At 36.4% G+C, this 15,300-nt stretch overlaps 1 protein-coding gene across 7 annotated transcripts in view; it reads right to left on the reverse strand.

Annotated features, from left to right (window-relative positions):
* TBC1D4 (TBC1 domain family member 4) overlaps positions 1-15,300 on the reverse strand; it is a 210,500-nt gene that overhangs the window by 122,202 nt on the left and 72,998 nt on the right. Inside the window, exon 1 of one of the 7 annotated variants that reach the window (XM_059892079.1) lies at positions 1,308-3,614. The exons of the other annotated variants lie outside the window; for them this stretch is intronic. The gene's annotated coding sequence lies outside the window, so the exon portion shown is untranslated. Of the gene's footprint in view, positions 1-1,307; positions 3,615-15,300 lie in introns of those variants that run through there. 7 annotated transcript variants of the gene reach the window in all.

Consider the following 15,300-nt stretch of genomic DNA (forward strand, 5'->3'; position numbering starts at 1 on the left):
GTCGTGTCTGACTATTTGCGACCCCATGAACCGCAGCACGCCAGGCCTCCCTGTTCATCACAAACTCCCAGAGTTTACCCAAACTCATGTCCATCAAGTCAGTGATGCTATACAGCCATCTCATCCTCAGTCGTCCCCTTCTCCTCCTGCCCCCAATCCCTCCCAGCATCAGGGTCTTTTCCAGTGAGTCAACTCTTTGCATGAGGTGGCCAAAGTATTGGAGTTTCAGCTTCAACATCAGTCCTTCCAATGAACACCCAGGACTGATCTCCTTTAGGATGGACGATGTCAGTCAAGTGTGCCCAAAGTCAAGGATATACATGACATGAATCCTAGCAGAATCTTTCCTACTTATAGATTGGAGGGAAGGGGTTGAATAATTTTATTAGCAAGCAATTTAAAACATTTTTATATGAAAATAAACAGGATGTATTAAAAAATAGACTAAAATCTGCATTAATTCTTAACATAAGCAAAACTTCAAAGAAATTTAGAGCTTGTAGCAGACTGCAAAGTTGTCACCCCCATTCTCTCCACATGTACAGCTTCACTTTCCTCTGACCTAAAGCTTTGGTTGAAAAGTTCAAAAAGACTGAATAGAACATTTCAGCATTCTTTCAATGTAAGAAAGATCCATTACATAATGATGACTCTGCTCTAATAAAATGCTTCCATTCTCAGGTAATGGCAGCAAAGAAAAGGATAAAATACTTAAAGGTAAATTTCTATCATTGGAGAAGGAAATGGAAACCCACTCCTGCACTCTTGCCTGGAAAATCCCATGGGCAGAGGAGCCTGGTAGGCTATAGTTCATGGGGTCGCAAAGAGTTGGACACAACTTCACTTCACTTTTCTCATCATGTTCTCTATTTTAAAGGTCATCTGCCTACCTGATTCTATATATTTTATTTGGTACCTAAAACTTTAAAAAACATTTTCCATGCAGTCTTCCACTCTTTTGTAAATGCATGCATGTGTGTTCAGTCGCTTCAGTCATGTCCAACTCTTTTTAACTCTATGGACTGTAGCCTGCCAAGCTCCTCTATCCATGGGATTCTACAGGCAAGAATACTGGAGTGGGTTGCCATGCCCTCCTCTAGGAGTAAACATATACTCACACACAAAATATTATAATCTGTGATAAAAAGATTTCTGTAAGTCATTTTACATAGCAATTTTAATTCAGACGAGCACAGAATAAAGGTACCCCAATAAACTGACCCAAAAAATGTAAAAGTGAGATACAGGACGCTTTTATACCTAAAAACATACACTGCCTAAGAACAAAAAATAAAAATAGAACTCACAGAGAGGTAAAGTTATATACACAAGGTGTCTGAACTTCTGTCTCCAGTCAAAAGCAGAGGAAGTGTGAAGCAAGCCAGCCCTTGGGCCTTGGGTGAATGAAATGCACAGTCCAGTGTCACAGAATTTCTGGCATTTGCAGTCATGAGGAAAGAGCACGCAGCTCCCATGCTCCAGGGCCCCTCTCTTAAGGGCTGCTCCAGGAATGCAGGTCCAAGATAAACCAAACCAGAACACTGAACTGCCTTTCACCCATGGATGACGACCTACTCCTGTACCTGGCCAGGTATCATAGATCCAAAATCAACAGTTTTAATTCCTCCCTGTCCACCACATCCTCAGCTTCACATCATCACTATTTTTCAGAGAAAAATGTGTGGATTCTTTTGGTGGGGAAACAGCATGAAAATAATTATTAGTTCTAATTTCACAGATAGTAATAAAAATGTTCACTAACAACTAGCTTTTATCATTGCTAAACAAAATGTTTTTATTATGATATCCATTTACTTATATTGCTTAAAATACATTCTGAAATACTGTGGGGGTTGTGTAGGTTTTTTTTTGGGGGGGGACATTAACATGTTCACAATTTATTAAGTTTTTACTAATTTTGATCTGGTAGATACCTTAATGGATAAAGACAAGTGTAAATAATTTTGCTAAAGATACCAACATTTTCAAAATTCACATGTTGTTGCAAAATAATTAATACATATATATACAAAGAAAGTAATTTACTACTGATTATTATTAGCTTTTTACCTAGTTTTGTTGAGATATAATTGATATACAACACAGTTTTAGATTTACAACATGATTTGGTTACTATCATTTCTATATCTCTTATGATACAAATTTCAATTGCATTAGATTTTATCATGGGAACTTATACTTTTCCCTCGTCCTAGGTGTACTATGACATTATTATAAAAGAACCCAATACTTCATCTTTCTGTGTTTTCTGTTAAATTTGTTGTGTTTACCATTTAAAGAACTCAAACAAATTGAGAAGAAAAACACATATTCAAGTAGGACAAAGGATATGAATGTATAATCCTTTTTTTACTGAAGTATAGTTGATTTACTTTATATCAGTTTCAGGTGTATAACATTGTGATTCAATATTTTTATAGATCATACTCCATTTAAATTGTTATAAAATATTGACTACATTTCCCTGTGTTGTACAATATATCCCTGTAGCTCATTTTTTTATACCTAGTAGTTTGTGCCTCTTTACCTCTACACCTGTCTTGCCTCTTCCCCTTTCTCTCTTCCATCTGCTAACCCCTAGTTTGTTCTTTGTGAGTCTGCTTTGGTTTTGTTATATTAATTCATTTGCTTTATGTTTTAGATTCCACATCTAAGTGATAACAAACAGTATTTATCTTTCTCTGCATGACTTACTTCACTAAACATAATACCCTCTAAGTCTATCCATTGCTGCAAATGGCATAATTTCATTCTCCTTTACAACTGAGTCATATTCCACTATGTCTATATCACCATATTTTCTTTATCCATTCATCTGTTGACAGACATTCAGGTTGTTTCCATATCTTAGCTATTGTAAACAAATGCTGCTATGAACACTGGGGTGCATGTATCTTTTTGAAGTAATGTTTTCATTTTCCTCAGACATACCCAATCACAGAATTGTTAGACCATATAGTTGCTCTATTTTTAATTTTTTGAGAAACATCCATAATGTTTTCCAGAGTGATGGCACCAATTTACAGTCTCACCAACAGAATAATAAGGTTCCCTTTCCACACAACCTTGCCAATATTTGTTATTTGTGGTCTTTTGAATGATAGACATTCTGACAGGTGCAAGGCGCTATCTTATTGTGGTTTTGATTTGTATTTCTCTGATGATTAGTGATGTTGAGCATCTTTTCATGTGCCTGTTGGCCATCTGATGTCTTCTTTGAAAAAATGTCTATTCAGGTCTTCTGCCAATTTTCTAATCATGAGCAGATTATTCTTAGGAGAAGTGGTAAAATAAAGATAATTGAAAAATAAAGAAATATAGATTAAATCAAGAAGATGTTAGTTTTGGAAAAGATTATTTAAAAAAATTATACACAGTGCTGGAGAAGATCCAGTAAAATGAGCCCTTGATGGTATAACTGTAATTAAGAATAGGCTTTCATAAAACAATTGGGCAAAATATTTAATACCTTCATACAACTTGACTTTTTAACTTTTTAACTCCACTTTTAGGAATCTAGCCACCACCACCTCAAATTAAATATAGAAATATTTCTGAAAATTATTAAATTTGTCTTAAAAATAAATTATTTTTCAAAAATCCTTTTAGAACAAGATATAAACAAATGATACAGCCATTCTTCAGAGCATTACTATTAGAAATAATTTATATGATATATATATCCCACATGAAAGAAATAGGTGAATTACAGTGTATTCATTCTGAGTAATAAAAACAATCATTAGTTTTTGAAAAGATGACACAGTAAGAAAAAGTAGAATACAAAACTGTATACATGGTATCATTACAACATAATTCTTTTTTGTTTTATTCTAGAATAGTTTTAGATTTACAGAAAAAATGTCAAGGTAATATGAAGGCTTTCCATATAATTTAAAACCAATTTCTCCCGTGGTTAACATCTTCCTCTAGCATGGTGAACTTATCACTATTAATCAGCCCATAATGATACTTTTTTTTAACCAAAGTCCATGCTTTATTCAGGGACTTTCCTGCTGGCTCAGATGGTAAAGAATCTGCCTGCAATGTGGGACACCCGGGTATAATCCCTGGGTTGAGATGATTCCATGGAGGAGGGCATGGCATCCCACTCTAGTATTCTTGCCTGGAGAATCCCATGGACAGAGGAGTCTGGCGGACTACAGTCCATGGGATTGCAAAGAGTTGGACACAACTGAGCGACTAATACTACATGCTTTATTCAGATGTCCTTAGCTTTTCCCCAATGTCCTTTTCTGTTCCAGGATCTCACATCACATTTAGTAGTCATATTTTCTTAAGCACCCCTTGGTTGTGACAGTATCTCATATTTTCCTTGTTATTTATAGCTTTAAGACATACAAGGCATTTTGTAAAATATTCCTTAATTGGGACTTCCCTTATTTTTTTCTCATGGTTATGATGGGTTTTGAGGAGAAAGGTCACAGAAGGAAAGTACTGTTTCCAACAACATATTTAAGAGATAACATGGGAAAAAAGAAATTTAACAAAATGTTAACCAGAATGTTAACAATAATTAAGTTGAATAATGAGGGTCTATGAGTAATTTTTTTCTTCTGTCATTGACCTAAATCACTTTTTTAAATGCTTCACTAAAATCATTTTTATTATTATAAAAGGAAACACCTAAAAAGAAATCATATAGTTAAAAATGGAACAATAGCAGAAATATGTCATCTGCTGTCCCTCCTCCCATGCTCAGAAATGGGGTGGCTACACTTGTCTACCAGCTGCTGCTTCTCCTCTTGTCACCAGAAGCCGTGTAATTGATTTGACAGCTGTTGAATGACTTCTAGGTACTGGTGCATCTATTCAGGCTAGAGACAGAGAAGGGCAAACTGTTTGGGTAGGGCTGTCATTCTTTCTGACATCTTTCTTATATATAGGGCAACAAGCAATATACCATTATGTATATGAAAATGGAGAATTCAGCCCATTACATTCTAATCTATGTGGAGAAAAGATCATGAACTATTAGGTGAAAAAAAATTCAAGTTGCAGAACAGTGTAAATGGTAGGCACAATTTTTATAAATAGAATATATAAATGTCAAATCAATTTCATATATGTATTTTTTAAGCCTAGAAGGGTGTGCATCAGTCTGCAACTTCCTGAAGGAAAAGAGAATTAAAAGGGAAGTTGATTTTTGGCTTTCTTACTGCTTATACATTGATATATTATATAAACCTCACCATAAAGCTCCTCTATATTTTAAAATGCTCTTTAAAAATGATAAAAGATGCTTATGGAAAGTTTATATAATATGAAAAAATGAAATGATTAACACTTTCATTTCATTTTTTCATATTACATCAACTTTGCCATAAGCATCTTTTATCATTTTAAAAAGCACTTTAAAATATAGGGAAGCTTTAAGCCAAAAATTCATCAATTTAAAGAGTTAAACTAACCACCATATACAAAATTGGGCAGAGTTGCAAAGAGTAAACCAAAAGAAGGAAGTTTCAAAAAGTTTCAGAAATGGCATACCAAGATTACAATTCTTCACTCAACTTTCAAGAATGTAAATGGCATTTTTGTGCGTTTAGTTCCTTTTTCAAATTGAAAATAAATGCAGCTGTCTGTATTCTTTGCACATCTTTCTCTCCCCAACCACCAGTATTTTAAGAAGGGTGTTCATGGCAAGTACTAGTTAACGTCAGAGAGAGGGGCTTTTCAACCATAATTTAATTAGTTCACTCAGGCCTTTCCAACAGCTGCAGTGTCTAAAGGCAGCCAACTGTTAAGGCAATATGCCCATATTTTTTAATAAGCTGATTTGATACACATATCTCAAGAGAATCTGTGAAGAAACCTATTCAAGAGTCCAACCCAGAGATGTAACAGTAATCATCTTCACAGCTACTCACAGTGAATGCTGTGCTCCTTGTAATTGTATTTTTTATTTTTTTATTATGTCGAAGATCATCAGACATCATCTGGACTTGAAAAATGGCAAAGGTATCCATGTTTCTACTCAACTCAACTTCTCCGAGTTAAAGCATTGCAAGTCTTTGTCAAAACACAAATAACGGACAGCACATTTTATGCCTTGAAACTCCATTTCTATCTCAGCACAATTTCATCAAACTAAATGGAACCCTGGGAAGTCAGTGGTGATGAGGCTAAGAGACTCAGGAAAGACATGGCATGGCCAGCCCAAGGCAACTCAGAAATTTCAGAAGAATGATGAGACCTGAGGAAATTCCTCTTTTTAAGATATATAGCTCTATTTACTAAGTTTTCAAAGTTCCTAGGAATAGAAAAAATAAAAGTGATTTATTAGAGAAGCAGAGAGCTCAGGAAAGATCAGGCAGTTTTCCCCTGTATCAGATTGAAAAGATCCTGCATGGCAAGATACTATCCCATACATGTGGTTTATTTACCCACAAGAAAGGTTAGTTAGCGTAGTTTAGGGTTAGAAAATGAATCTAAGGTTATGAAGGACCTAAGGGAATCTAAGACTTCTGGGACAGAGACCCAACACCTCGGGGACAATGAAGGATCTAACACCGTCATTCAGGTACTTTTAGAATTCAGGCAACCTAGATCATCAACACCCTAAGAATACTGAAAACTTACAATTCTTATCATTTCTCAAAAGTTCTTGATAAACTGAAGCAGGTAATGCAGTTGAATAGCTGCCCAAAGCTTCAGACATGTTTCTGATCTACATGTGTAAGGAGAGGAAGCCATCTAGACAGGCCCCCATTTGTCAACACTGGTAAGAGGGTGCTGGCTACAAATTCTAGCATGCTCTCCTTCAAGAAGTTGTTCATCACTCTGCACTTCTATTCACTCAACACATGTTTATCTGGGTGTTATCCTATGCCATGGCCTGTGCTAGGTGCTGGATTTAGAAGGCCAATGAGCCACAGGCTCTTCTTTCAAGGATATTTAAATCTCCAGGAGGATGTCCTGTTTTTGCCAGACTCTTTCCAAACCTCTTCCTCAAGGAGTCAGAAAGGTTACATTTCTGAATTCTAGAAAAATGGTAGTCATAGCAATGGAAGCATAGCTTTGAATCTTCCCAAATCTCCACATGAAAACAGAACAACTAATACCAAAACCAAAACCCTGGACAACATCCACAACAAAACCAGGTGAGAGAGTATCTTCTTGAATCCCCAAAAAATACAAATCATTTGGTAGAAATCACACGCAGCTGCAAGACTTGCACAGCCCCTGAATCTCTAAAGAAAGGAAGAAAGTGAAGCAGTAAGGTGACTAAGGAGCCTGAGAACCAGAGTAACCAACAGGTACTTACTACAAAGCCTTGCTGGCCAACGTCAGAGCAGCATCTGAAACTGGAAGGCTTTTGGCTACTCCAAAAACAGATGAATGAGAAAGCTGATGGCCAAGTCTAAGGGGCTAAACTCTGGAAACTGCTCCCCTCAGCGCTCACACTCAAGATGGGAACTCAGATTGACAAGAAACTGCTAGACATGAAATCAAACTTGAGCAGAACAGGAAAAGGAAAGAGAAGGTCCAGAGAAAAGAAGAAAGAATAAGCCAGGAAATCTCACAAAATAAGCTACTGCATTTTTTAACAGTCTTGTGAATATATAATTTACATATCCCAAATTTTGCCTTTTTAAAGCATACAATTCATTCATTTTTAGTGTATTTACAAAGTTATGCAGTCATCAGGTCAGTTCAGTTCAGTGGCTCAGTCGTGTCTGACTCTTTGCAACCCCAGGGACTACAACATGTCAGACTTCCCAGTCCATCACCAACTCCAGGACCCTGCTCAAACTCATGTCCATCGAGTTGCTGATGCCATCCAACCATCTCATCCTCTGTCGTCCCCTTCTCCTCCTCCTTTCCCAGCATCAGGGTCTTTTCCAATGAGTCAGTTCTTTGCATTAGGTGGCCAAAGTATTAGAGCCTCAGCTTTAGCATCAGTCCTTCCGATGAATATTCAGGACTAATTTCCTTTAGGATTGACTGGTTGGATCTCCTTGCAGTCCAAGGGACTCTCAAGAGTCTTCTCCTATACCACAGTTCAAAAGCATCAGAATTGAGGATCAATTTTTTTCTTTTTGGCGCTCAGCTTTCTTTATGGTCAAACTCTCACATCCATACATGACTACTGGAAAAACCATTGCTTTGACTAGATGGACCTTTTTCAGCAAAGTAATGTCTCTGGTTTTTTACATGCTGTCTAGGTTAGTCACAGCTTTTCTTCCAAGGAGTAAGCATCTTTTAATTTCATGGCTGCAGTCACCATCTGCAGTGATTTTGGAGCCCAAGAAAATACAGTCTGTCACTGTTTCCATTGTTTCCCCATCTATTTGCCATGAAGTGATGGGACTGGATGCCATGATCTTAGTTTTTTGAATATTGAGTTTTAAACCAGCTTCTTCACTCTCCTCTTTCACTGCAGTCATCACCATTACCCAATTTTAGGACATTTTCAACAGCCCAGAAAGAAACCTTGTACCTGTTACCAGTCACACTTCCAAATCCTCAGCCTTTCCCCTCTCACCCAACTCCTAGAAACCACTAATTTATTTTCTCTATTCACAGTTTTTATTATTTTACATAAATGGTTGTTACACAATATGGTCTTTTATGACTGGTTCCTTTCACTTGGCACTTTTTGAGATCCATCTATGTTGTAGCATGTATTGCTATGCTAAGTCACTTCAGTCATGTCCGACTCTGTGCGACCACATAGACGGCAGCCCACCAAGCTCCCCCATCCCTGGGATTCTCCAGGCAAGAACACTGGAGTGGCTTGCCATTTCCTTCTCCAATGCATGAAAGTGAAAAGTGAAAGTGAAGTCGCTTAGTCGTGTCCGACTCTTAGCGACCCCATGGATTGCAGCCTAACAGGCTCTTCGGTCCATGGGATTTTCCAAGCAAGAGTACTGGAGTGGGGTGCCATTGCCTTCTACATAGCATGTATTAGTAATTCATAAACTTCATTCCTTTTTATTGCCAAATGATATTCCATTGTATAAGCATAACACTTTTGTTTCTCTATTCATCACTTAAAGGGCATTTGAGTGGTTTACACTTTTTGGCTTCTATGAACAATGCTGTTATGAACATTCATCTATAAGTTTTGCATACACTATGTTTTCATTTCTCTTGGAACTGTTGAGTAATATGGTAACTCTATGTTTAAACTTTTGAGCAATTCCAGACTATTTCCCATAGTGGCTGTATGATTAATGTTTTACATTCCTGTCAACAATGTGTGAAGGTTCCAATGACTCTACTTCTTTGTCAACACTTGTTACTGTCTGTCTTTTTTGTCATTGCTGTTCGGGTAGGTGTCAAGTAATAATTTGTGGGTTTGATTTGCATTTCAATATGGCAAAAGACACTGAGCATTTGACCATTTGCATATCTCCTTGGAGAAAATGCCATTGAAATACTTTGCCCATTTTTAATTGGATGATGTGTCTTTATTATTGAGTGGTAATAGTTCTTTATATATTCTGGTTATAAGTCCCTTTAGACATATGATTTGCAAATATTTTCTCTCATATTACGCATTGTCCTTTCATTTTCTTGAAGGTAAAAGTGCACAACCTTTTAATTTTGATAAAGTCCAGCTTAGTCTTCTCTTTTGACCTTTATATTTTGGAGGCCATATCTAAAAAAACATTGACTAAATCCAAGGTCATGAAGATTTGCTCCCACATTTATTCTAGGAGTTTTATAGTTTTACCTCTTACATTTAGATCTATGATCCACTTTAAGTTAGTTTTTGGATAGTATGTGAAGTAGGCTGCAAGTTCATCCTCGTGGCTACAGTCCATGGGGTCACTAAGGAGTTGGACATGACTTAGCAACTAAAACAACAACAATACAGCTTTCCCAGCACCACTCACTGGAAGGATCATTTATTTCCCCACTGAACTGTTTTAGCACTCAGGCCAAAAGTTAATTTACAATAAATGTAAGAGTTTATTTCTCATCTTGGAATTCTGTTCTATAGATCCATGTCTATCTTGATGTGAGTACCACACTGTCTTGATTACTATAACTTTGTATTCTGAAACTGATAAATGTGAGTCCTCCAACTTTGTAATTTTTTTTAATGCTTTGAGTATCCTAGGTCTCCTGAATTTCAGGATAAGTTTGCCAATTTCTGAAAAAAAAAACAAAAACAAAAAAACAAGCCCTTGGGATTCCAAAAGTGATTGCACTGAATATCTTGATCAACTTGAGGATGCCATTTTAGCCATATTAATTTTTCCAATCCATGAACAAAGATGAATTGCCATTTAGTAGATTTCATTGTTTTTCAATAACATTTTGTAGTTTTTAATGAACAAGTCTTGTACTTCTTTTCCTAAATTTATTTCTGTTTTGTTCTTTTTCATGCTAGTGTAAATGTAATTGTTTTTTTAACATCATTTTTGGCTTGTTTATTGCCAGATGGAAATTTCTGGTCTTAATCATTTCATCTAGAGCAAACTCTAGATTCTCTCTCTCCATTTCTCACTCCCTTGCTTCCAAACATATTAAAATTCCAGTTTTTCAGAAAGAGCTACTGGTAAGTTATCAGTCTTACCCTCAAGAAAACTTTTATTAGATGTTTTAGTTTGAATATATGCATGTGTGTGTATATAATTATACACATCTGTGTTTTTTTTTTACAGTTAATGAATCTACAAACAGAATCTTACCAACATTCATATTACAATGATGGTAGGTTATGGGCAATTTTTTTCATCATTGCTAAATTTGTTTTCAAATTTTTTCTATAATTAATATGTACAATTTGTTTCTATTTTTTTAATTCAATTTTTAAAGTGTTTTTTCACTTCTGTCAAGTAAGTTTGTCAACTGCTTCAATTTAAGACTAAGAAAATGACTATAATTTCAGTTAGTATAAATTCATTTCCGTAGTCTTAGAAAACATTTGATACTTTTCCAGTGTGAATTCATTCAAAATTACTCATTAGACTTTTTTTTCCTTCAAAATACTCTAGTTGATAGATAATTTAAAGTATTTGAGCCCTTCTTGAATTTTTACAAGTTGATTAGTTCACTTCAGCTTGAGGTGCACAGTTTGATTCAGACTAATCCTTGGTGAAGTTTCACAGTAAAATAAACAAACTCCTAAATATAGCTTTAAGGGACAAAACCATAAATCTCTTTAACAAACTAATATTCTGCTGCCTAGAAACATCTTCAAAAAGGGCATAAATGTTCTCTGTAATCCATCTTTTAGATATCTGTAAAAAGCCCCTTCTAATCTTAGGATGTTAAGACACTGCTATCAGTTTATCCTTATCCTGTTCTGTCGCCTCTGGGGGAAATGAATCTGATGCAAACCTTTTAAATGTTCCGATCTTAAAAAAAAAAAAAAAATGTTCTGATCTATTTCACAGAATTTATAAAAAATGTCCTTAGTTTCAGGATTTTAATATTTGTTCCCCAAATTCATTCTTGTTTACTTTATCCCTATTTGCCACAGACCTAAACTTCAGTTGCCTATTTTGTTCAAAGGAAATCAAAGTCCTCTGGGAATACTGTTGTGAGCTCTAAATAAGCTGATATACATAAAGCTCTTAACACAGCGTATGCTGGTGATAATCACTCAATAGATGGTAGCTCCAATTAGCTCTATTTAATACATTTTCAAAACTTTACTATATTATCTCCCCCTTCCATACTCAAAGTTGTTCAGTCTGTCTTCCTCTACAGTCTGCTGAAACCACACCCTCCCTTAACGTGTATAGTAATCTGAGGGTGGGCACACCTCAGTGTTATACACAGTAGGACAATGTGCCTTCTGTCTCCTTCTCCTCAGCTGACTCCTTAACAATTGCAACCTATAGCCCTAGTGAATTATGCCCCAAATAAACTAGGTGCCAATGAAGACTAGAGGTCAAAACTATAAATAAACTCCACACGTGCTATATTTGCTTAAGAAGATGGGTCATGGCACACCGCAAAGAATACTATTACATGATGTGCAGTCAAAAAATTAAACACCTGTTTTGTTTCAGAACAACCACATGGAAATTAATAGTGAAATCAACTGCCTTAAAAAGAGGAAGTTCACAACCTATATTTCAAGCATAGATATAAAATATTTTCACCAATCTCAAATGCCAGACACTTCACACAGACCATGACTCCAAGTGGCAAAGGCTATATAAGTCCACAGAGATAAAGAGGCCAAAAGTACCCTAATGCTGTGCAGTGTGTTTTGCAAGTGATATAAATCTTCTTCTTCAAAGCTGTTCTTTACTTTTATTTACTGAGCCCAAAAAGGAAGCAGATGGTAAACATGACAACAACTCAAATTTTAATGCAGATAGAGTAAATAAAATACACACTATCATTCTTCTCACCTTCACAATGTAATGTAACAAAATGAAACTAGTTACCACTTGGTAGGAAATGTGAGGTCTTCTGTAAAACCCAATTAATGTTATCAGTGTTATAGCGGATATAATTATATATCAATATATGATATACCTACAAAAGCCTTTGCCCCGTGAGGCCTTTAGGATCCCTCTCAAGCTTACAAACATTTGAGGGAAAGGACTTTTCTAAAAATGCTTCAGAGGCTGGGACATTTTGAACAAAGAAAGTGTTTAGAAAGAACAATGCTGGAATTGTTGTATAATACTGTAGTAATAGCCCCAAGCACAGGATGCTAACAGTGTCTCTTAAGACCCTAGGGCTCAAAAAGTATTACCTCTACTTGCAATACCAACTTTACTTAATCCTAAAAATTTTCAGAAGACTAAGGGTGGTTTCCCAGATAGCTCAGTGGATAAAGAATCTGCATGAAATGCAGGAGACAAAGAGACCTGTGTTCAGTCCCTGTGTCAGGAAGATCCTCTGGAGAAGGGCATGGCAACCCACTCCAGTATTCTTGCCTGGAGAATCCTGTGGACAGAGGAGCCTGGAGGGCTACAGTTGGGATTGCAAAGAGTCAGGCAGAACTGAAGTGACTAAGCACAGCACAGCAAGGATAAATGAGTCAGCTTGCCTGAGTATATTCTCAGTTTTTTATGTGAGACAAGGAGGATTGTACACCTAAGCCGGTGGACAATTCCAACTGAGTCCTGGATGATGCTGTTAAAAGAGTTGACTTTATTAAACAAACACTAGTTCATTGTAGAAAGTCTCAATAAAGAGCACTGAAATTTCCTTCTACATATGGAAAAAACTCAGGGGCATGGCAAAGAAGAGTTCTCAATAAAGTCTACTAAGAGGTGAACTGCCTACAAAATCAGACTGAGAAGCCTATATCACATTCTAGAGGAAGGAAGAACCATCCACTGAAAGATTTTTAGTATGTTGAAATGATAGAAGTACTTAGAAATAGACACAATTAGATTAGTTAGGATGCCATCTCAATAATCCAGATATGAGGTAATCCAGCTGTGGACTAAGGATTTGGAAGTAGAAAGGAAGAAATGCATACAAAGACTATTCAAAGTCAAAATGTGAAGAATGTTTGAATGCAAGGGTAGAAAGAAAGAAAATCATGGTAAAGTATGAGGTTTGAGGAGAGGTCACTGAATTCAGTTCAGTTCAGTTCAGTCTCTCAGTCATGTTCGACTGTTTGTGACCCCATGAATCGCAGCACGCCAGGCCTCCCTGTCCATCACCAACTCCCGGAGTTCACTCAGACTCACATCTATCGAGTCAGTGATGCCATCCAGCCATCTCATCCTCTGTTGTCCCCTTCTCCTCCTGCCCCCAATCCCTCCCAGCATCAGAGTCTTTTCCAATGAGTCAACTCTTCGCATGAGGTGGCCAAAGTACTGGAGTTTCAGCTTTAGCATCATTCCTTCCAAAGAAATCCCAGGGCTGATCTCCTTCAGAATGGACTGGTTGGATCTCCTTGCAGTCCAAGGGACTCTCAAGAGTCTTCTCCAACACCACAGTTCAAAAGCATCAATTCTTCAGGGCTCAGCTTTCTTCACAGTCCAACTCTCACATCCATACATGACCACTGGAAAATCCATAGCCTTGACTAGACAGACCTTTGTTGGCAAAGTAATGTCTCTGCTTTTGAATATGCTATCTAGGTTGGTCATAACTTTCCCTCCAAGGAGTAAGCGTCTTTTAATTTCATGGCTGCAGTCACCATCTGCAGTGATTTTGGAGCCCAAAGCAATAAAGTCTGACACCGTTTCCACTGTTTCCCCATCTATTTCCCATGAAGTGATGGGACCAGATGCCATGATCTTCGTTTCTCAATGTTGAGCTTTAAGCCAACTTTTTCACTCTCCACTTTCACTTTCATCAAGAGGCTTTTTAGTTTCTCTTCACTTTCTTCCATAAGGGTGGTTACTACCATAGATTAAAGAGGGATGTCAGAAGAAATAATCAAGACTTTAAAAGATGAATTCATTTTAGACACATTGAGTTTGGAGAGGCGTAAGACATTCAATTACAGTCAGTCACCAGCACTGGTAGCAGTTATGATGTAAGAGACCCGGTGACTACCACACTGCTGAGAATGGCTAACACTAGAAAAGTATTAGATGGATGAAATTTCCCTCAGGGTCATTACATTCTGCAAAAACAAGTTTATCAAGCCATTTTACACAGACATACCATTTGAAAGTACTTCTAACCTTGGCACTCTTTACCTTAATGCTTTAAACTGTGTTTGTGAACACAAAAATATTAAATAACAGATCACCAAATGTAGTTCTGGCAAACAGCAAAGTGTGCATCACATTATGAATATAAAATTCATTCTGTTGCTTGAATTTATTTTAGACTTTGGTTTTTCAAATATTTTTCTTACATTAAATGACTTTTTGTTTCCAATTATCTTGTGAGAAAGCACACAATTTGTTTGGATCAAAAATATTAAGGCTGGTATACAAGGAGGAAAATTTCTTAGGTTAAAGAGTTTTACTTGATCATCTCCTGATATTTTTGGTTTGGTATACAACCACCTGAACCAAAAATAATCTTAACTTTTAATTCGTATTATTTCTGGCAGCAACAGGAAACAATCCATCATGGAATAAAGAAAATGACAGCTCACATAAATATCAAGTTCCTCCTTAACCATTTAAAAAAAAAGCATAACTACTTTGTGAAATTCAAGGGTCAAGGAACTGAGTGATATGACTTGCTAGGAATTTTGCAATATATTTTGATTTATAACTGAAATTAGGAAGCACATTACTTATGTAAAGCAAACTCATGAAGAAGTTTAACAAATACTTGGTATAAACCCTTGATCTACAAATCAAAATGACTACTCTTTGCAATAAATACTATGGCATGTTTTCCTTTATTTCCTCCTAC

Source organism: Bos taurus, chromosome 12 (assembly GCF_002263795.3).
Source record: "Bos taurus isolate L1 Dominette 01449 registration number 42190680 breed Hereford chromosome 12, ARS-UCD2.0, whole genome shotgun sequence".
Taxonomy (NCBI): Eukaryota; Metazoa; Chordata; class Mammalia; order Artiodactyla; family Bovidae; genus Bos; species Bos taurus.